The sequence below is a fragment of the Protopterus annectens genome, chromosome 6.part0 (genome assembly GCF_019279795.1).
Source record: "Protopterus annectens isolate FY-2018-M chromosome 6.part0, PAN1.0, whole genome shotgun sequence".
Lineage (NCBI taxonomy): Eukaryota > Metazoa > Chordata > Ceratodontiformes > Protopteridae > Protopterus > Protopterus annectens.
In genome coordinates this window covers 315,709,417-315,731,670 of record NC_056737.1, presented here as the reverse complement: position 1 = coordinate 315,731,670, position 22,254 = coordinate 315,709,417, and the positions used below count along the sequence as shown (strand labels likewise).

General features: G+C 34.9%; 1 protein-coding gene across 2 annotated transcripts in view; it reads left to right on the top strand.

The window, feature by feature from the left end:
* The window catches only part of ZFYVE26 (zinc finger FYVE-type containing 26), a 3,506,023-nt gene that overhangs the window by 2,305,487 nt on the left and 1,178,282 nt on the right, over positions 1–22,254 (top strand). The window lies entirely within an intron of this gene.

Genomic DNA, 22,254 nt, shown 5'->3' with positions numbered 1-22,254 from the left:
ACTATCAATTCAACCAATATATCTATATTTGTAAATATATATGAATTGTATGTCTATATAACAGTATCTTAAGCATTCAATAAAGATTTGGTGGCTATACAATCATTCAGTCCAGGAATAGTAGCTGCATTTAATAAAATTTGCCATCTAACTTCCTTCTCCCCCAGCTTAGCTTTCACATTCCCTCCTCTGGGGTTATTATTAATACATTCCAATATGGCAAATTTAAATGTCTCACATTTAATTCTAGTTTCCAAATGTCTGTATAATGCATTGTTTTTATCCTTTTCTTTAATACAATATAAATGATCATATATATGGTTCCTTAGTCGCCTGTCAGTTTTTCCAACATAAAAACTTGTACATTTCGTGCATAAAGCTAAATAAATCACATGTTGGGTCTTACAGTTACCTTTTTTTAAATCTAATATGGGTGCAGCTTGTGTTTCCTAAGGTTATGGTAGGTTCTTCCATCACAGCATGACACTGTTTACAGTGTCCACATCTGCTTGTACCTTCCTTCTTGTTCTTATCTTGTCCCCTATACATGGCCCCTATTTCAATTTTTCTTTTAAGGTTGGGTCCCGTTTTGTAAAGAAAGTGGGGTTGATTCCCCAGTTTGTTGTGAACCCCCTCATCACACCTCAATATATTCCAATTTTTGTAAATAATACTCTTAACTTCTCCTACTGTTTGATTAAATTGCACAATACAAGCTCTATTAAATTGCTTTGCCCTATCCACTGTATCTAAATGATTCAAAAAAGTAGTTATTTCCTTATCAGCTCCCAAAAGGGGGTTGCATTTTTTACCCCACTGTCTCTTCACATAGCCTGTAATGTCCTCAATTAATTCTATCAGGGTATCCCCTCATCCTAAACAGCTCACCAATATTGTCCATCTCTTTCACCATTTCCTTAAAATCTGAAGTCATATGGCTGCTCTAATGCACTGTCCTTTTATGATACTCTTCTTCTGACTTCTAGGGTGATTACTTGAATATTCAAGGAAACAGTTAGTAAAGGTGTCCTTTCGATATATTTTGGACTTAAAACCTTCACTGGTGGAATAAATGTGGGTGTCAAGGTAAGGGATACCCGAAGTATTATATTCATTAGTAAATTTTAAATATGAACTGGATTGATTCAAATATTTGAAAAAAATGTTTGATGTCATCCATGGCACCATTCCACAAGATGAAGATATCATCCAAAAATCTAACATAACAGCTTATGTACTGGTACCATTCACATTTGAATATATATTCTTCCTCCCAGTCTAATAAACTAGATTAGCATACATGGGGGCGCATGCTGCCCCTATAGCTACTCCCTGAATTTGCTTGTAATACTGTTCTTCATAATATATTGTTGTCCAATACTATACTCATGAATTCTTCTAATAACTTTACTTTAGCCCATTCAAGCTGTGTGTATTTTTGTATGCTGTTAACAAATCTTTTTAAACCCTCATCCCTGGGTATGCTGGAGAACAAATCCACTACATCAATTGTTAAAAAAGTTAAGTTGGTCTTCCAAAGTTGGGTCTTGATTCGACTTAAAAAGTTCCAGGAATCTCTCACTATATGTGGGACCTGATCATATATAAATTTCAATCATCTGTCAGTAATTTTACCAAATGGAAAAGTTTTACTCTTGCTCCCTGAAATAATAGGACGAAATGGGGGGTCCTCTATGCATTTGTGAACTTTTGGAATGCCCACAATAGTAGCCAATGTGGGAAATTCAACTCTTAAAAATTTATGTGTGTCCATATCGATTCTGTTATCCAACAAATATTATTCCAGATACAGATCTATTCTCCGATGTGCTACATTGATCTGATTTAAGGAAGAAGTCTCGTATTTCCCTGAATTATTCTATATTTCATAAATCTTAAGTATATATTCATTAGTATCATACAATATTATTCCCCCACCTTTATCAGGGGTCATGATTCTTATACTATGATTACTACGGATGTCAGTAAGTACTTGTTGCTCTTTCTTGCGTAAATTGTATTTGGGTCTGGTATGTTTGACCGTTTCCTGATACTTGTATAGTTCATCCACTACAACCATTTCATAGGCTGCTAAAGTATTATGCATTGGAGGTGTAAACTGACTTTTCTTTCTTAAATCATTGTTCTGTCTGACACATATATCATTCTGAAAAAACAACTCCAGGTTAAGTTTTCTCAAATATAATTTAAATTCTACTATACTGTCTACAATATCAAATTTCCTATTGGGGACATATTTCAAGCCCCTTGCGAACAATGAAAAATGTTCCCTTTCCAGTTTATATTGGGTATAATTAAATATACTAAAATCCCCCATAGTATATTTAAATTGATTATCCTTCACTATCTCCTGTTCCACATGTATCCCATTTGTCTTCCTTTCGTCCACCCCCCCCCGATATAACTGATTTCCCCAATTTCCATTTTCCTGTATCCTGTGTCCTTCCTTGTAATCTCTCTTCCAGTTTTGTTGTTGTCCTAAAAACGTTGACTATAATCGTTGTTACTATTATACTTCCCATTATATGCATAGTACTTTCCCTCTTGAACCTGACCATTTTTCTTTCTATTATTATGATCTTCCTTCATATGTGTCTGTCTCTTCCATTTATATGCTATACCTTTTTGATACTGTTCCATATCTCTATTAAGCTTCTCACTTTACCTGTCAAATATCTTCTGACAATTTTTCTCCACTTTATCAAATTGTTTATTATACAATGTTTCACATTCAGAGAAAAGTAAATCATTTACATTTTTTGTTTAACTCCTCTAGCTCTCTCAACATCTTACCTATTTTATAGTCATTACATGAAATAATAAATTCCATAAATTGCATTCCAAAGCAATCAAACATTTTGTTACATGCGATAATGTTACTTTCATTCATTTCAACTCCCATGGGTTGTTTGAAAAAATGCAACCCCATGGGTACCACTTTACAGTCAACACATTTTTTCAAATACATATTGTCCATGGTTACAGCTTTAATGTTTCCCAATAAATTTCCAAAGTCATAATCTTTGAGTCATATTGGTGGAAACATCTTTAACATTTCTAACATTTTTTTCCACATACTGGCATTCTCTACCAATGTTGTGGAATTCATAATTTTTGTTGAGAAAGTTATCCAAATTCCTGAATTCACTATTAACCGGTACCTGTTCTCTGTTTTGTTAGAATGGCCACTAGATGCAACAGTACCTTGATTTGACTGTACTCCAGCCATAGTGTATGCTGTTTGGGAACTGTACGCTTAAGAAAGGCTCCCGATATATTGTACACATCCTTCGAGTTGTTGCCTGCTGCCAACGATAACCCCACACTCTTATCATACTCTCCATGTTGTTCAGCAATAATTCTATTGGAGCATCCATGACTTACATTCGTTTGTACATCATCAACCAAAAGGACTCTGTTTCCTTGACCGTTAGGCAAGCTAGCATTGAGAGGACTTCCCAATGCATAGTGGGATGACGTCAAAGGAACGGGCGGTCTCTCACATGATCTATTAGATTGACTCATTAGTTCTATGAGTCGCATAAGCTCTCCTTTGATAATGGTAATTTCGGAATGCAGTTTGTGTACCTCGTCCCTTCAGACCGGTGAAAAAATGGATGGTAACTCTTCTAAGGAATCCATGACACCACTACTCTTGAAAATGCACAAAAAAACGAGTCCAACAATTCCAACCAATAAATAAATAATGTCCCTGGTTGAAGCTGGTGTCTGTTCCCAAAAAGACACTGAAGCTATAAAACTTCACTTCCTTTAATGATATCTAGGTTGAGCGCTTTTATCCACTCATGGTAGATTTCATCAGAACATCATGTGCTATTAAAAACAAAAACATTTAAATAATGTTAACCATCCAATAAAAATTCTCGATCAGTTAAATATAACAATTCTTTTTTATTATATGTATTAATTTAACGAACAACATCTACAGTTTTAAGGTATTTTAATAGTATACATGCAAATGGTATTATGATGCATCTTTTTAAAAGAATTGTTATATTTAATTGATCGAGAATTTTTATTGGGTGGTTAACATCACATGACTACTTTTTCATGCCCATGAGTCTATGCTGGCTGGGAGATAGTTATCTTCTAGAACAGTACTCATTCTTTTCCTCAGGATTCTTTTATTGTCTTTTCCTGCCACTGAAATTAGATGTTTACAGTTGCTTTGTTCAAGGATACTGTAGTTGCTGTTTTACAGTTCTCAGTCACTTCCTCCTTGGATACTGATAAGTTGATAACCTCTGATCTGATGTCCTTTTCATTCTTCCTCAGCTTATGGTTTATGGATCTGACCTTGGATGTGATTCATCTGCATACCACAGACTTATGGATCAACTCTTGAGCTCTTTCCTCTACCCATAATGCCCGTAACAGTAATCTAGTACCACAGATCTAATTTGCTGCCATCTCACAGGAATGTGGATCCTCTCTCAGGCGCTTATTAAGTTTTTTGAAATGTGAGTAGTTTTTCACTTTATTAATCTTATTCTCTATATCCTTTTGCTGTCCTCCCTCATTGATTATCAAGTTTGTTGTTTTTTTTTTCATTAGATCTGATTATCTTTTTACTACCCTTTTGATAGTCTTTTAATAGTCTTATTGTTGGTACCAATCTTTCCTTTTTAATCTTCCTTTCCTACCCTTTTAAGGGCAATCTTCCTACCATTGCTGGTAGTTTTTCTGTTTAACAAAAAGTTTTTATCTATTTCCCTTTTTCTCTTTTCTTTGTTAGTGATGGCTGAGAAATCAAACCGCTTTAAAAAATGAACTTCCTATAAGCACATAATTCCTAATTCTGATGCCCACATGTAGTGCATTTATTGCCTAGGAGCAGCACACCTATACACTGATTGCTCTGTTTATGCTGCGTTCAACTCAAAGAGCAATTCCTGATAAGAGAAACAGACATGTTCTTAAGGGATTTAATGCCTCCATCTTCTTCCTTGTCATCAGGGGCTCAAACCCCAATAAACATTGTAAGACTTTTTCAGAGTTTTGGAAGAGATCTCCTACTCCTTCTCTGAAAGCCTCTTTTTCCATTGTGGCTTCTTCGGAGCCTTCTAAGAAGATCTGAAGAACTGCAGGTCCTAAAAGAAAAGCATCAGATTTCATATCCTCAGATCCAACTGTCATAATGGTGAAGTCTCCCAAGCAGCTGTCAGATCCAAAAGCCTTATCTGTCTGCATGAACTCGCCCACTCAGGTTCACAGTTGAGCTAGTATCTCCTTGGCTTCATTCCACTGTTCTTCAAACTACCTTGAGGAGAGGATCGAGGCCACAGTCCACTGCCTCATCTGTTAGATTCTCCAGAAGTCTTTCAAAGGCTGACCTGGATAGCGCTCCGATTCAGATGGGAATTATTCCATCGGATCCGTGAGCCTTCCCTCCACTTTCCAATGCAGTCATATCACCTTCCGTGATCTGTCATATGGTTTCAGAGCCATCTGATCTGAGAGCCCGGGAGAGTCAGTGTTTGATCCGGAGATGGCCAGATCTTCAACTTTTGACAGTTTTCCTGACTGGTTCTGCTTCTGTTCCCTCAGATCAGGGTGAGTCTCTGAGCCAAAGCATCAGTATCTGATCCGAGGACCAAGGTCTACTTCAATGTTGTATGAGCCGTCCTTGCCCCTTGAAGCTTTGAAACTGTATAGCTCAGGTCCGGCTCCCTCCTCAAGGCATGGATCCAGACAGGGTCAACACTTGGCTGCTTTGGAGGTTTCAGCTCCCATGGGGCTGGCCACATCTTCTACCTGTCCATCTGCTTTTGAGGTAATAGCTTGCCCAAGAGATCTGATCCCTCTCTTTCCTGGATCCTATACCTATTCTTACTGCGAGTCCGAGCTCTGACCCCATCAAACGTACCCCCACAGGGACAAGCCAGTACCAACTAGCATCCAGACGGTTTCCCCACAGGAAATTCTCCTATCTTTAGATACCTCCTCCAGCATATTCCAGTGAGGAGGTTCCCTGCAAGAGAGTATGCAAAAGGAGGCACATAGATTCCCCTATGGAATCTCTCTTGGAGGATACTGACTTTCAGGAAGGGTCTTCCAGATCTTTACTGGATGACTTCTCATTTGGAGACATTCTAGAGATTCTTAAGCAAAGGAGTTGGATGGTCTTCAGACACTGCTTCTCCCAGAGGAGTCAATATTTCTGGAAGCCTTTGGTTCCACCCCTTCTACGTCTTGGGTGACTCCCCTGGCTAATGACCTTATTAACCTAGTCATTCACTGGGCATGGAAGGAATTGGATTCTGTCAAACTAATTCCCTGGCATCCAGATAAAATTTTGGCACTATCAAAGGACAGAAAAAAAAAAGAGAAGGTAGATGAGCAGACCTCCTCTGTCTATCCCCCTATTAGAGAGTCGAGGGTGTTGGTTAGATATGGAAAGCACATATTTGCTTTAGCAACCTTTGCTTTGAGGTCCCTGAATTATTTAGAGCAGTTTACAAGACTGCAGAGCGATTTGACCATGGAGCGCTCCAAATCCCACTTGAGTCCATGTCTCTGATGGACTATAAAAGGTCATCTTCACAACTGGCCACTCTATTATCCATTTCCAATTTGCCCATGAGGTTGATATCCCATGCTGTAGAGGGTACCTCACAGGCCTGCCAGTTCAGGCATTTCCATCTGGAGACATGCCTGGATGCGGTTATGCTATTTTTGCAGAGACCTGCAAATCTTCTTTCATCAATGCTCCTATTGATGGAACATCTTTGTTTGGCCCTTCTGTTAAAGAAGCACTGTTCTGCAGTGAAAAGGAAAGAAAGACCCTGTCTGCCATAGGGATTTGCTTTTCTACCCCTCAACAATCATTTTTTCAGAATCAAAGAGGGGGCAAGAAAATGTGATTCTGTAAATCCTGGGGACTTTTCCAGGATTCAAGTGGGAATGACAACTCCAGGTGCAGAGGAGGGAGATTCAAATGGAAGATGCTCTCGTCATAGCAGAGGACGCCCGCAAAACCAGGGTTCCCAAGACTGCTTTCCGGATAGACCCTTTCAGCAATCTGACTGCTCACCTCAGGAGACAGTCGTGGGTTGGGGGGGTTGTCCTTACACCCAGATGCCTGGGCTTCAATAACAAAAGATTCTTGGGTGGTAAAAATAATCTCCAGAGGTTATTACATACCATTTTTCCAGATTCCCCCAACCAAAGAAGAAAGCTTCCTGACATTATACCCAGTCAGAGTGAAGTGGCAGCTCAAGAGCTTCAAAAGCTACTGAACAAGAGAGTCATTGAGGAGGTCCCACCAGACCAAAGAGGATTCCAAACTTACTCAAGGTTCTTTTTAGTGCCAAAGAAGACAGGGGACTGGAGACCAGTTTTGGATCTAAGCAACCTGAACTTGTTTGTGAAGAAGTCAAAGTTCCGAATGGTCATGGTTTAGTTCATTCTGCCCCATTTGTGCAAGAATGATTGGATTTGCTTAATTGATCTTTAAGATGTGTACCAGACACTCCCGAAGATACCTGCACCTTCGACTGGGGGCCAGTCATCGTCAGTTCAGAGCCCTGCCCTTTGGTCTCACCACAGCCCCCAAAGTGTTCCCTGAGTGTGGCAGTGGTGACAGCTCACCCAAGACCACAGGGATTCCTGGTGCTTCAATATTTAGATGACCAGCTTCTCATCGCCCCAACCAAAGCATCTCTTAAAACAGTTCAGAAAATATTTGCTCTAACTTTGTCAGAGACTAGACATTTCAGTCAATATCTCTAAATTAAAACTACAACTGGTATAGAGCCTGGAGTTTGTCAGTTCCCAGTTGAACACAGTAAGTCAGATTGCCACTGTGCCTAAATATTGTCTTGATACAGTCAAGCTGCAGGTTCAACAAATTCTTGTTTACCTTACTTTTCCAGTCACACTGATTCTCCAGGATCTAGGTTCGATGGCAGCAGCCATAATCTTAGTTTCTACTTTATGCGTGCTCACCAATGATCTGTAGCTGTTCAGTGGTCCATTCTGCAACATTCTCTGTCGTTTCCAATCAAACTAACCGTAGTATGTAAAAGTCATCTTTTTGGTGGATTCAGTCAAATGAGATTTACTTGAGACATCCTTTTATTCTTCCTCCCCCAGTGGCCACAGATACCTCCCAGTTGGGGTGGGGGTGTTTCTTGGGACAGATGTTCCAAGGCATGTAGTCCCCCCCCCAAGAGGCAAATTCACACATCAGTGTTCTAGAGATGAAAACTGTTCCATTAGCATTGCAGACCTTTCAAGATGTTCTCCATCTAAGAACTGTTGCAATACAAGCAGGCAACTTGTCTGTGGTCAGGTACATGAACAAACAAGGGGGAACCCTTTCCTACCCCCCTTTGTTGAGAGGCAGTGAGTGTGTGGCAGTGGGCAATCTCCTCTACCCACTTTCCAGTGGTCACATGCATTCCAGAGAAATCTAGCATACTAGCAGACAAACTCATCAGGCCCATTTTGTTACCTCCTGAGTGGTCTCTCATTCAATCAGTGGTGGAGATGATTTTCTGTCATTAGGACCAACCCTGCTGTGATCTCCTTACATCTGCCCACAACAAGAAGTCCAGCAGGTATTTTGCTCTAATCCCTCCTCAGGGGGAGTCACCGAGAGATGCTTTAGTCCATGTTTGGTACTGTGGTCTTTTTTATGCCTAACCCTCATTACCTGTTGGTTGAAGAGCTTAGTTATCCTCACTGCCCCCTTCTGGCCTTGCCAAATGTGGTTCCCTTTTCCAGTGGTCTCATCTTCATTATTCTCCATGGTTACTGGAACCCAATCCAGACCTTCTCTGTCATCCCTCGGAGATGAAGCATCCCAGTATTCCAGACCTCAAACTTACCTGCATGGTTTCTACAATTCCATTAATAGCTAGACAGCCCAGGGTTTCCTCCCTAGTTCGCCATAAACTTTTATCTTCTCAGAAAACTTCTACATAGATCTACAGGAGTAAATGGAAAAGATTTTCAATTTGGGCTCTTAAAAAGGAAATTAACCCTCCTACTTTTCCTGTTTCTTCAGTTCTGGAATGTTTAGCTTCTGTTTTTCAAGAAGGTGCTAGTTTTTCCGCAATCATAGTACAATTAACAGCCATATCAAATTTTAATTCGGGAGAAAAAGCTTCCTCTTTGGCTTCTTCCAAATTGTGCAAGGCTTTTCTAAAAGGCACCCTCTTACTCAAGCCTCCAGTGAAAGATCTGTCACCTTTTTGGGATATGAAAGTCGTGCTTCAGCGGTTGATACAACCTTTTGAATCTTCAGCCAAAATTAATTTCAAATTTTTGTCTTGGAAAACAGCATTTCTAGTAGCTATTACATCTACGAGGAGGATTTCTAAACTCCAGTCTTTTATCATCCAAATCCTTGCATTGTTTTTCAGAAAGACAGTTACTTTACAAACCAATCCATCATGCTTACCAAAAGTAGCCTCTAAATCAAATATCAGACAATTCATCTGCCTGTCTTTTTCCCTAATTTTTCAAATAAGGGAGAATACGTGCTATATTTTTTACATGTACATAGACAACTACATTTTTATCTACTCAGAACAAAGGATTTCAGGAAAACAGATCAGTTGTTTTTCTCACCAAACATATATGTATATCTATATATATATATATATATATATATATATATGTATGTGTATATATATATATATATATATATATATATATATATATATATACACACACACACATATATATATATATATATATATACACATATACATGTGTATATATATATACATATATATATATATATATATATATACACATATACATGTGTGTATATATATATATATATATATATATATATATACATACACATATGCATGTGTGTGTATATATATATATATATATATGTGTGTGTATATATATATATATATATATATATATATATATATATATATATATCCATATACATGTGTGTGTGTATATATATATATATATATATATATATATATATATATATATATAAAAGAAATAATCCAAGAAGAACGAGCCAGGAAACAGCAAAGCAATGATACACCTCTTTATTGTCAAAACAAAAAATGATCCAAACCACTCGGAAAAAAATAATAATAATAAATCCAAAAGGACAAGATTAACCGCTTTCATCCACTATAATGTGGACTTCCTCAGAATCAAATTGATTAATTGAATGATTCATTTTAAAGCATTTTTGGCGCAAATTTCTTGTGATATTTAAAAACATATTCCTCATACTTTTTTAAAAAAACATATTTCCTAAATATGACATAGTTCTAGAAATACTTTAATGTACAATACAAATCAAACAGTCATTGCCTATATAATATAAATATTTAAAATACCCTTATCTTATACCTAGAACATATTTCCTTATCATAACATAGTTCCTGAAATATGTTAATATGTAATGAAATACCAAACAAACATTGCCTATATAGAATAATGACCTGTAACTCTTGTTGTGAATATATCAATGTAAAACATCCAAAACTTCTAAAAAATCTAAAAAAATCTAAAAAATATATAGAAATATGTTAAAACCTGACAAATGAACTGCGTTAATTATAATAGCCATATACTTGGGCTGAATATGAAGGTGCATTTGTGCGTAACAATGTTCAATTGTTTATAAAAAAAATAAATAAATAAAAATAAAATCTAAATGTGTGAGTACTATATAAAATTTTAAGTTTAGTTTAGTAGTGAATTTAAATATTTAATAGTCTTTTTGATAAATAATTCAATTGCTAGTGGTTTCAAGAATTGTGTCTGTTTCTTTAATTCTTGGTATTTGTTTAATCTCTTCTTAATTATGTAATTGTTTAATTGATGGGTAGCACCAGTATATATATTGCATCTGGTGGAGTGTTGTTTATTCCTTTGAAGGCTGTTGGGCCGAGGTACCGGAATAAAAACCTAGTATCCTGAATCCTGCTGTTGTGGTTTGTTCTAATTTTCATCTGCTGCTGTTGGTTTCTGATTTTCGTTGTTAGAGTTGGATCTGGATTTGTAATGGCTAACTTCAATGCTGAGAATGAAGGGATTTTATTTGCCAGCTTGGCTAAAGAAAGGGATCTAAAGCTGGCTCAATATGATCCATGGACTACGTCTGGTAACTATGGTCATGATAAAAAATTTGAAGATTTAAAAAGACTGAGAATTAGAGAAACATCTTTGTTTTATGATATTTGTCTCTTGGAGAAATATGTTGAATTGTCTATTACACCAAGAGGTTTGAGAATAGACAAACTTCCTGCATATAAATTTGCTGAAGATGAAGGTGAATTTTTAGCCGAATGGCAAGCAGCGTCTTTGCAGTGTACTTTAACTTGGTTGAAAATACTTATTAAACGCAACCGGAGAAGCCTGGGGTTACTCCAAACTAAAATAGCAGAAAGTGAGGCAAGTCTAACAGATGGACATACAATTTCTTCTTCTTTATCACAAGCTATGAAAGAAATCAATACTGCAGTTTCAAAAGCTGAGTGCGAGGTTATAGCTAGGAAAAAGAAAAAATTAAACAGAGATGTTGCTGACTTTAAAAGCAACATCATTTATTCTTGGCAGCGCCAGCGTGAGCGGAAGAAGCATACTAATGGTAAAGTCCGAGGCAGACCATCAGAGGGAAGTTCACGTATTGGGCGTGATTCATCAGTGTCGTCATCAGATACAGCCGGTGGAAGTAAGAAGAGTGTGTCTTTTGAGCGCGTGGATCTGGCAGATGATAACGGCTTGTTGATGGAAGAAGAAGAACAAGGAAGGTGGAATTTTCGACAAGGGGCGAAACGAAAATCTCGCCAAAAGGGCCGTAATAAAAGGTACTGAGTACTGTGCTTACGCTAGTGTTAAAACACATGCTTTTCATTCTCATAGTGGGAATGAAGGTACTGATTTTGTTGTGAATGTTGTCAATGTTAATATGAATGAGCATGTGAATCACGTTTCTTGTGGTCAGGAGTGTACAAACGAATTTGTTGAGTCTACTCGGGACCGTTTTCTGGATAAAAACGTGAATTATCAAGATGGAACTAATATTGTGAACTTAAGTGACTTTGCTTTATCATCAGAGATGATTTCGGTGCTGAACTTGGGTAGTAAGTTTGTACCGACAAAAGTTCCAGCATTATGTGATATTCTATTGGACATTAAACGTTTCTGTAGAAAGTTATATTTAAAATTGTTTTTTGAGAAAGGTTGTAATAATGCCACTATTGTGGCGGCGACTACAGAAGAAAATTCAAATGTCTCTGCAGATTTCTATAATTGTGAAAATAGTTCTGTTTGTTCCATTGACATAGATGACTTGGATGATTTCTCCCTTCTTTGTGACCCTTTATTAGATATTTCTACATATGATATCGTGGCAGAAAATGCATCAATTAGTTCTAGCCAGAGGGATATCAGTTTATCTAATGATAATAATGAAGTGAGGGTTGCTGATATTCGTTCAGAACGATTTTACACAGGTTATGGTAAATTTACATTACCTCTATTACCCAGTCGTAGTAACTTTTGTCCACCCAAAAACTCGGCAATCTTAAGGACATTTGAAAATGTAATTTGTAAAAAGGCAGAAAGTGAATATGAAAGCTTTTTAAGGCAGTATTTTTCCTTTAACTTAAGCAAGTCTGAATGGAATGCTTTGAAGGATATGAAAGAAGCTGCTAAAAACTATGCCTTTTGTGTTGCAGATAAAGGGGGAAAATGGGTAATTATGAACAAATGTCATTATTTGAAAATGAGCTATGATTTATTGTGCAATGATCTAGTTTATGTAGAATTGTCAAAAAATCCTATCATAGACTATAATGCTTGTCTGCTGGAGATTCTTGAGAGGGGTGAAAGACTGGGCTTTTTGAATAACAAAGATGTGAAACGTTTGTATGTGGCTAATCCTAAAGACCCTGTCTTTTATTCTATGCCCAAAATACACAAAAATGTTTCTGATCCACCAGGCAGCCTATTGTGTCTTGTTGTGGGGGTTATTTGGAGTTTGTAGGGATCTTTTTGGACAGTGTATTGAAGGACCATTTGAAATATGTTGTTTCTCACATTACTAATACAAATCAATATTGTGAGAGAATTAAAAATTTCAAATGGGACTCTAATTTATACTGGGCTACAGTAGATGTAAAATCTTTATATACAAATATTAGCAATAAATTGGGTTTGGAAGCCATAATGAAAATTTTGGGAGAGGGTCCACGAACTTCTTTTGTGATTTCACTTTTAGAGTTTGCACTTAGTCACAATTATTTTGTATTTGATAAAAAAATTTTTCTTCAAATAGACGGCACTGCAATGGGAGCGAGCTTTGCCCCAACCTATGCAATTTTATTTATGTCTATATTTGAGATTAATTTTTTGTATACCATGGGATTTTTTCAAAACAATGTTGTTTCTTATTATAGATTTATTGATGATTTAATTTTTATTTGCAGAGGTGATGTTTCAGATTTTGATAAGTTTATGGTAGATTTACATAAAAATAAGTTTGGTTTAGAATTCACATATATTAATAAACAGGAAATTCAGTTTTTGGACATCTTGTTGTATGTGGACAAACAGGGGATTGTCCAATTTAGACCATACAGGAAGGAGGTAGCCTCCAATAATTTTCTTCAATAATCAAGTGCACATCCTTTGCATCTGATAGAGGTGCTTCCTTATGGTGAATTCAAACGAATTTATGAACATACTTCTGAACACAGCCTTTTAAAATTGGAATTTGATATTGTTTGTAAGAGACTGTTGGATAGAGGTTATTCAGAAACTTCTATTAGGAAGAATCGTGCAAAATTTGATTGTGTTCAAAAGTACTATGCAATAAAGACATCTTATGTGAATATTATTCATAATAAGATGGATAGAAATGATAGGATGTTTTTTGTTACAAAATTTTCCTTATTTTCGGATATTTTGTGTAACATTGTTAACTTTTTGTGGCCAATTATTTGTAATGATGAAGAGATTGGGCACTTTTTTCCTAAATTTGTCTCTTTTTCATATGGCAGATATCAAAATCTCAAAGAAATTTTAAAACCTAGATATCTGCTAAGTGATGTTTCTATGTCAGACTCTGTTAAAGAATTTGGCATGTTCCAATGTGGCAAGTGTAAAATATGTTTGAAGGTTAGAAATCTATCAGGTAGTACTATAAATGGGGTGAAATATTTTGCTAAAAATAAGTTCAATTGCAGCTCCTGTGGTGTAGTTTATATTATTGGTTGTGACTGTGCTTTGCCTAAATATTATATAGGCCAGACAAAACGCCAACTTAAAATACGTATATTAGAACACATTGGTGATGTGCGCAATGCTAGAATGAATAGTCCTATATTTGAACATTTTCATAATGTACATAATGGGTCAGTTGACTCATTATATTTTTGTGCCCTGGCCAAACCAAATGTATATTTTGGAGGGATTTTTTACAAAGTTTATTAAATTTAGAGAGTAGATTCATTTTGAAATATAGTACTTTGAAACCTCGAGGTTTGAATTTAGAAGTGAATTTAAATATTTAATAGTCTTTTTGATAAATAATTCAATTGCTAGTGGTTTCAAGAATTGTGTCTGTTTCTTTAATTCTTGGTATTTGTTTAATCTCTTCTTAATTATGTAATTGTTTAATTGATGGGTAGCACCAGTATATATATTGCATCTGGTGGAGTGTTGTTTATTCCTTTGAAGGCTGTTGGGCCGAGGTACCGGAATAAAAACCTAGTATCCTGAATCCTGCTGTTGTGGTTTGTTCTAATTTTCATCTGCTGCTGTTGGTTTCTGAAATCTAGCATACTAGCAGACAAACTCATCAGGCCCATTTTGTTACCTCCTGAGTGGTCTCTCATTCAATCAGTGGTGGAGATGATTTTCTGTCATTAGGACCAACCCTGCTGTGATCTCCTTACATCTGCCCACAACAAGAAGTCCAGCAGGTATTTTGCTCTAATCCCTCCTCAGGGGGAGTCACCGAGAGATGCTTTAGTCCATGTTTGGTACTGTGGTCTTTTTTATGCCTAACCCTCATTACCTGTTGGTTGAAGAGCTTAGTTATCCTCACTGCCCCCTTCTGGCCTTGCCAAATGTGGTTCCCTTTTCCAGTGGTCTCATCTTCATTATTCTCCATGGTTACTGGAACCCAATCCAGACCTTCTCTGTCATCCCTCGGAGATGAAGCATCCCAGTATTCCAGACCTCAAACTTACCTGCATGGTTTCTACAATTCCATTAATAGCTAGACAGCCCAGGGTTTCCTCCCTAGTTCGCCATAAACTTTTATCTTCTCAGAAAGCTTCTACACAGATCATCTACAGGAGTAAATGGAAAAGATTTTCAATTTGGGCTCTTAAAAAGGAAATTAACCCTCCTACTTTTCCTGTTTCTTCAGTTCTGGAATGTTTAGCTTCTGTTTTTCAAGAAGGTGCTAGTTTTTCCGCAATCATAGTACAATTAACAGCCATATCAAATTTTAATTTGGGAGAAAAAGCTTCCTCTTTGGCTTCTTCCAAATTGTGCAAGGCTTTTCTAAAAGGCACCCTCTTACTCAAGCCTCCAGTGAAAGATCTGTCACCTTTTTGGGATATGAAAGTCGTGCTTCAGCGGTTGATACAACCTTTTGAATCTTCAGCCAAAATTAATTTCAAATTTTTGTCTTGGAAAACAGCATTTCTAGTAGCTATTACATCTACGAGGAGGATTTCTAAACTCCAGTCTTTTATCATCCAAATCCCCTTGCATTGTTTTTCAGAAAGACAGTTACTTTACAAACCAATCCATCATGCTTACCAAAAGTAGCCTCTAAATCAAATATCAGACAATTCATCTGCCTGTCTTTTTCCCTAATTTTTCAAATAAGGGAGAATACGTGCTATATTTTTTACATGTACATAGACAACTACATTTTTATCTACTCAGAACAAAGGATTTCAGGAAAACAGATCAGTTGTTTTTCTCACCAAACATATATATATATATATATATATATATATGTATATGTATGTATGTATGTATGTATATATATATATATATATATATATATATATATATATATATATATATATACACACACACACATATATATATACATATATATATATATATATATATATATACACATATACATGTGTATATATATATATACATATATATATATATATATATATATATATATATATAAAAGAAATAATCCAAGAAGAACGAGCCAGGAAACAGCGAAGCAATGATGCACCTCTTTATTGTCAAAACAAAAAATGATCCAAACCACTCGGAAAAAATAATAATAATAAATCCAAAAGGACAAGATTAACCGCTTTCATCCACTGTAATGTGGACTTCCTCAGAATCAAATTGATTAATTGAATGATTCATTTTAAAGCATTTTTGGTGCAAATTTCTTGTGATATTTAAAGAATATTCCTCATACTTTTTTAAAAAAACATATTTCCTTACTATGACATAGTTCTAGAAATACTTTAATGTACAATACAAATCAAACAGTCATTGCCTATATAATATAAATGTTTAAAATACCCTTATCTTATACCTAGAACATATTTCCTTATCATAACATAGTTCCTGAAATATGTTAATATGTAATGAAATACCAAACAAACATTGCCTATATAGAATAATGACCTGTAACTCTTGTTGTGAATATATCAATGTAAAACATCCAAAACTTCTAAAAAATCTAAAAAAATCTAAAAAATATATAGAAATATGTTAAAACCTGACAAATGAACTGCGTTAATTATAATAGCCATATACTTGGGCTGAATATGAAGGTGCATTCGTGCGTAATAATGTTCAATTGTTTATAAAAAAACATAAATAAATAAAAATAAAATCTAAATGTGTGAGTACTATATAGAATTGCAAAGTATATAAATAAATAAATACATAAATACGTAAATACATTCAGTATAATACTTTCTATCTTATTGTGTGTGTATAAGTTAATTTTATAATTTTGTTATATATGTTGTAAGTGTTATAACTTATGAAATTGTGAAATAGAATATGATAGATTATGATCTATAATATCATATAATGTCTGCAATATATTGTGTTATAATATTGTGTTATTATATAGTATAGTATAATTCCATGACATAGTGTAATGAACGTATTACACCATCTCCTAATAAAAATGAAAGAATCATAATCATGAAAAAATCATAATCATGAAAAATCATGAAGAAACATGAATTAACAAGGAAACTTTAAGTTAAAAATGATCTTAGCGATATATATTCATTTAGGCCTGGCTTTGTGGATGCGTCAGTAAATATTTGCCATTTAGCCTCCCTAACTGCTAAATATGCCTTAAAATTACCTCCTCTAATGTTGAAGTTCACACGTTCTAAAATGGCAAACTTAAAATAGTGTGTATTATATGTCGATATAGAGCATTACTACTATCATTCTTTTTAACTGAGTATAAGTGTTCATAAAATCGCCTTTTAAATTTCTGTTTGGTTTTACCAATGTAAAAATAACTACATTGATAACATTTAGCTAAATAAACAATATTCATAGTATTGCAATTGCCACTAAAAAACTTTACTTTAGTCCTATTTATATTTTCCAGGATCAAATTTTCATCTTCATTAATTACCTTACAATACTGGCAGCTTCCACACTTCCTGGTTCCTCTGTTGTTTCTGATATCACTAGTCTGATCTTTATTCTTTTCAAATAGGGACTTCAAGTTCATTCCCATTTTATAAACAAAAATAGGTGTCTCACCCAGTACTTCCCTTAAATCAGTATCATTCAAAAATACATTCCAATATTTCTTAACAATTTCTTTTATATAATTTATCTGTGGGGTGTAATACATAATACATGCCCTATTATACCTTTTGTCTACATTCTGTACTGATTTATTACTAAAACTGGAGTGACCCAAAACTGGAAAATATTTAGTCCCCCATTGTTCAATCACATACATTTTGACCTCATTTATTAAATATGCAAGATATCCCCTGTCTAAAAATAGTTTACTGATAAAATCCATTTCCTCTATCATTTCATTTTCCTTTGAAGTCATTCTTGCTGCTTGTATGCATTGCCCCTTGAAAATGCTCTTTTTCATTTTCAAGGGGTGAAAACTCGTATATTCTAAATAATTGTTTGAGAATGTATTTTTTCTATAAATACGAGAAGAAAAACCATCTTCAGTACTAGACATGAAGGTGTCCAAATATGAAATTCCTATTCTACTAAAATTGTATGTAAATTTCAGGAATGGACTTGTATTATTAAAATATTTTACAAATTCATCCAATGTCTCTTCATTTCCTTCCCATAAAATAAATATGTCATCTAGGAATCTGGTGTATAGTCTAATGTACTTATGGTATTGACTTTTAAATACATTTTCCTTTTCCCAATCCAAAAGGACTAGGTTAGCAAATATGGGGGCACATGCTGCCCCCATAGCTACTCCTCTAATCTGCCTATAGTACTCTCCTTCGTAATAAATGTAATTGTGGTCCAGTACTATACTCATCAGTTCCAAAATTACCTTACTTTTCTCCCAGTCCAAGGTAGAGTACTCATAAATGCTGTCACTAAAACTTTGCATTCCCTGTTCCTTAGGAATACAAGAAAATAAATCTATTACGTCAATAGTCACGTATATCAGTTCTTTTTTCCAAATATCTTTTGTCAATAAACCCAAGAACATCCAGGAGTCTTTTATAATATGGGGGATCCTAGAATAAATGTGTTTCAACCAGTTATCAATAACTTGTCCCATGGGGAATGTCTTGGACCGACTACCCGATATGATAGGTCTAAAGGGTGGGTCTAGTATATTTTTATGTACTTTAGGCACTCCAACTATGGTTGCCATAATAGGATAATCCACTTTCATAAAATTGTACAGATCAATATTGATTCTTTCATCCATTAACATATCTTCTAAATACATGTTGATTCGTCTATATCCAATATTAATCTGATTTAGCGAAATGCTTTCATAATTCCCTGAATCAACTAATGTGTTAAACATTTTGCTGACATATGCGTTGTTATCATATAATACTATGCCCCCACCCTTGTCTGGCTTCATAACCCTTACTGTCCTATCATTCATAAGTGTATGTAACAATCGGACCTCCTCTTCTTTTAAATTACTGTAATTTCTAACTCCTCTAGTGTTATTTTTTAACAGATATAAGTCTCTTATAATTAATTTCTCAAACAAAGAGACTTGTGGGGGTGGCATAAATGTACTATTTTTCTTTAAATCACTACTCACAATATCGCTAGTGCCATCTTTAAAATATATGGCTAAATTTAGTTTTCTAGTATATTTTTTTTAATGTCAATTATACTATCAACAACCCTAAAATTCTTATTTGGCACATATTTCATACCTTTAGAGAAAAGAGAAAAAAATTCCTTTCCAATTGTTATATCAGTATAATTGAATATGTTAAATCCATTATGTTGGTGCACCACGTTTTTTTCTGGCTTTTCCCCTTCATAAATTGACTGATGCTTTTCACTAACCCTGTGGGGTGTACCATTGACCATACCCTTCTCTACCATCGTCGTTGTCTCCAGTTCTGATTGTTCCAGTACTTCTGTCCTATGTTTTTCCCATTCCCATTTTCCCTGTTGATACTTGTTCATGTCCTGATCGTAGCCCTCCTGAAAATCCTGATTTTCATAATTTTTATAAGATTCCCTATACGTGTTGTTGTTACTTTTATAATTCCAATTGTTAAATTTCATTTCAAATTTGTTACTTTTTTCTTGGTTTACTAGGTTCCACTCATATACCTTTCTATCCTTATATTCTCTGATATCCCTCTCAATTTTTTTACATTTTCTTTCCACAATACTATTAGCTTTTTTATCCACTTCCAAAAACTGTTTTTGATATAGATTCTCCCATTGATCAAATACTAAATCTTCAGTTATATTTTTGTTCAATTTCTCTGCCATTTCAATATATTTGCATAACTTCTCATCATTCTTTTTCACTAATAATTTCATAAAATCAATACCAAAACAATTAAACAAATTCTCAAATTCTTTACAGTTATTCACATTTAATTCAATGCCCATAGGTTTCTTAAAAAATCTAAGTCCCTTAGGGACAATATTCATAGTTATGCATTTATTCAAATAGGCATTATCTATTTTAATGCCTCTAATTATACCAATATATTTACCCAATACATATATATTTTGCTTTAATGTTCCTTGACTATATTCAACGCCCACTTTGCTTGAAATGTCACTACTTTTGGCATTTTCAAAGCAAATGTCTACTGCCAAAAAGTCGTCCAGTTTTTCTCAAATACCACTATTACAATGGTTGTTACTAATGTCTTTAGTTGCTGATACATTAGCTTTAGGACTAGAGTTTTGTTGTACATTTTTAGTAGTAGCTTTCGTACTGCTGGTAATGGCAGAAGAAAAAGTTTTACCTGCCATCACTCGCTTCAGTTTTGTACCTGTGCGTTTGGATTCATCGTCAATGTTATACAAGGGGAAGTCGAAAGTGAAATCTCTTTCAGTTAATTTGCTATTGTCCTGCATCTTGTTGCATAGGTCTATACCATTACATTGTGGTTGATTAGAGCATACTGAACGCTGACCATTCGGAATTTCAAAGTCAGCTTCACTTGAGCTAGATAGTTCACCTATCCCCTGTGAAGAACTAAAACCAGTCCGTTTAGGCTCCACCTGGGTCATGAGCTCAAGCAAACAAGTAACTTCCCCTTTCAGTGACGATACCTCCATTCGCAACTCGCTGATTTCGTCACTTCTGTTTGGTATACGCTTCCCGGTGGCCAGCTCCCCATGGGTATCCATAACAACGAACCAAAACGAAGAAGAGTCTCTACGAACCAAATAATAGAAATAATCCAAGAAGAATGAGCCAGGAACCAGCGAAGCATTGATACACCTCTTTATTGTCAAAACAAAAAAATGATCCAAACCACTCGGGGGGGGGGGGGGGTAATAATAATAATAAATCCAAAAGGACAAAATTAAGCGCTTTCATCCACTATAATGTGGACTTCCTCAGAATCAAATTGATTAATTGAATGGTTCATTTTAAAGCATTTTTGGCAGAAACTTCTTGTGATATTTAAAGACATATTCCTCATACTTTTTTAGAAAAACATATTTCCTTACTATGACATAGTTCTAGAAATACGTTAATGTACAATACAAATCAAACAATCATTGCCTATATAATATAAATGTTTAAAATACCCCTATCTTATACCTAGAACATATTTCCTTATCATAACAAACATAGTTCCTGAAATATGTTAATATGTAATGAAATACCAAACAAACATTGCCTATATAGAATAATGACCTGTCACTCTTGTTGTGAATATATCAATGTATATAAAAATATAAAAAATATATAGAAATATGTTAAAACCTGACAAATGAACTGCGTTAATTATAATAGCCATATACTTGGGCTGAATATGAAGGTGCGTTCGTGCGTAATAATGTTCAAATGTATATAAAAAAATAAATAAATAACAATAAAATCTAAATGTGTGAGTACTATATAAAATTGCAAAGTATATAAATAAATACATAAATACGTAAATACATTCAGTATAATACTTTCTATCTTATTGTGTGTGTATAATTTAATTTTATAATTTTGTTATATATGTTATAAATGTTATAACCTATGAAATTGTGAAATAGAATATGATAGATTATGATCTATAATATCATATAATATGTGCAATATATTGTGTTATAATATTGTGTTATTGTATAGTATAGTATAATTCTATGGCATAGTGTAATGAACGTATTACACCATCTCCTAATAAATATATATATATATATACTCAACATGGCTTCTCCATATCAAAGCCTCCTAAGGCACATTCAGCTAGATCCATGGCCACTTCTGCCTCTCGTCTATAATTCCTGATGAAATTTGTGAAGCAGCTACTTGGTCTAATGCTCATACTGCTATTGCTCATTACAAACTAGATTTGATTTCTAGAAGCAGAGCTGCTTTTGGTTTGGCAGTTCCCTTGAATATCCTTCCTTGAGGGCCATTAAAAATTCATGTAGCCGAGGACTGTCCCATATGTTGAGGAAGAATGAGAAGGACAACATCAGATATTAACGTTATTTACTTACCATAACTACATATCTGTGTTGTTCATTTTCATTCTAACTCAACTCCCCACCCTTCTTCCCCCTTCTTTTCATCTTCTG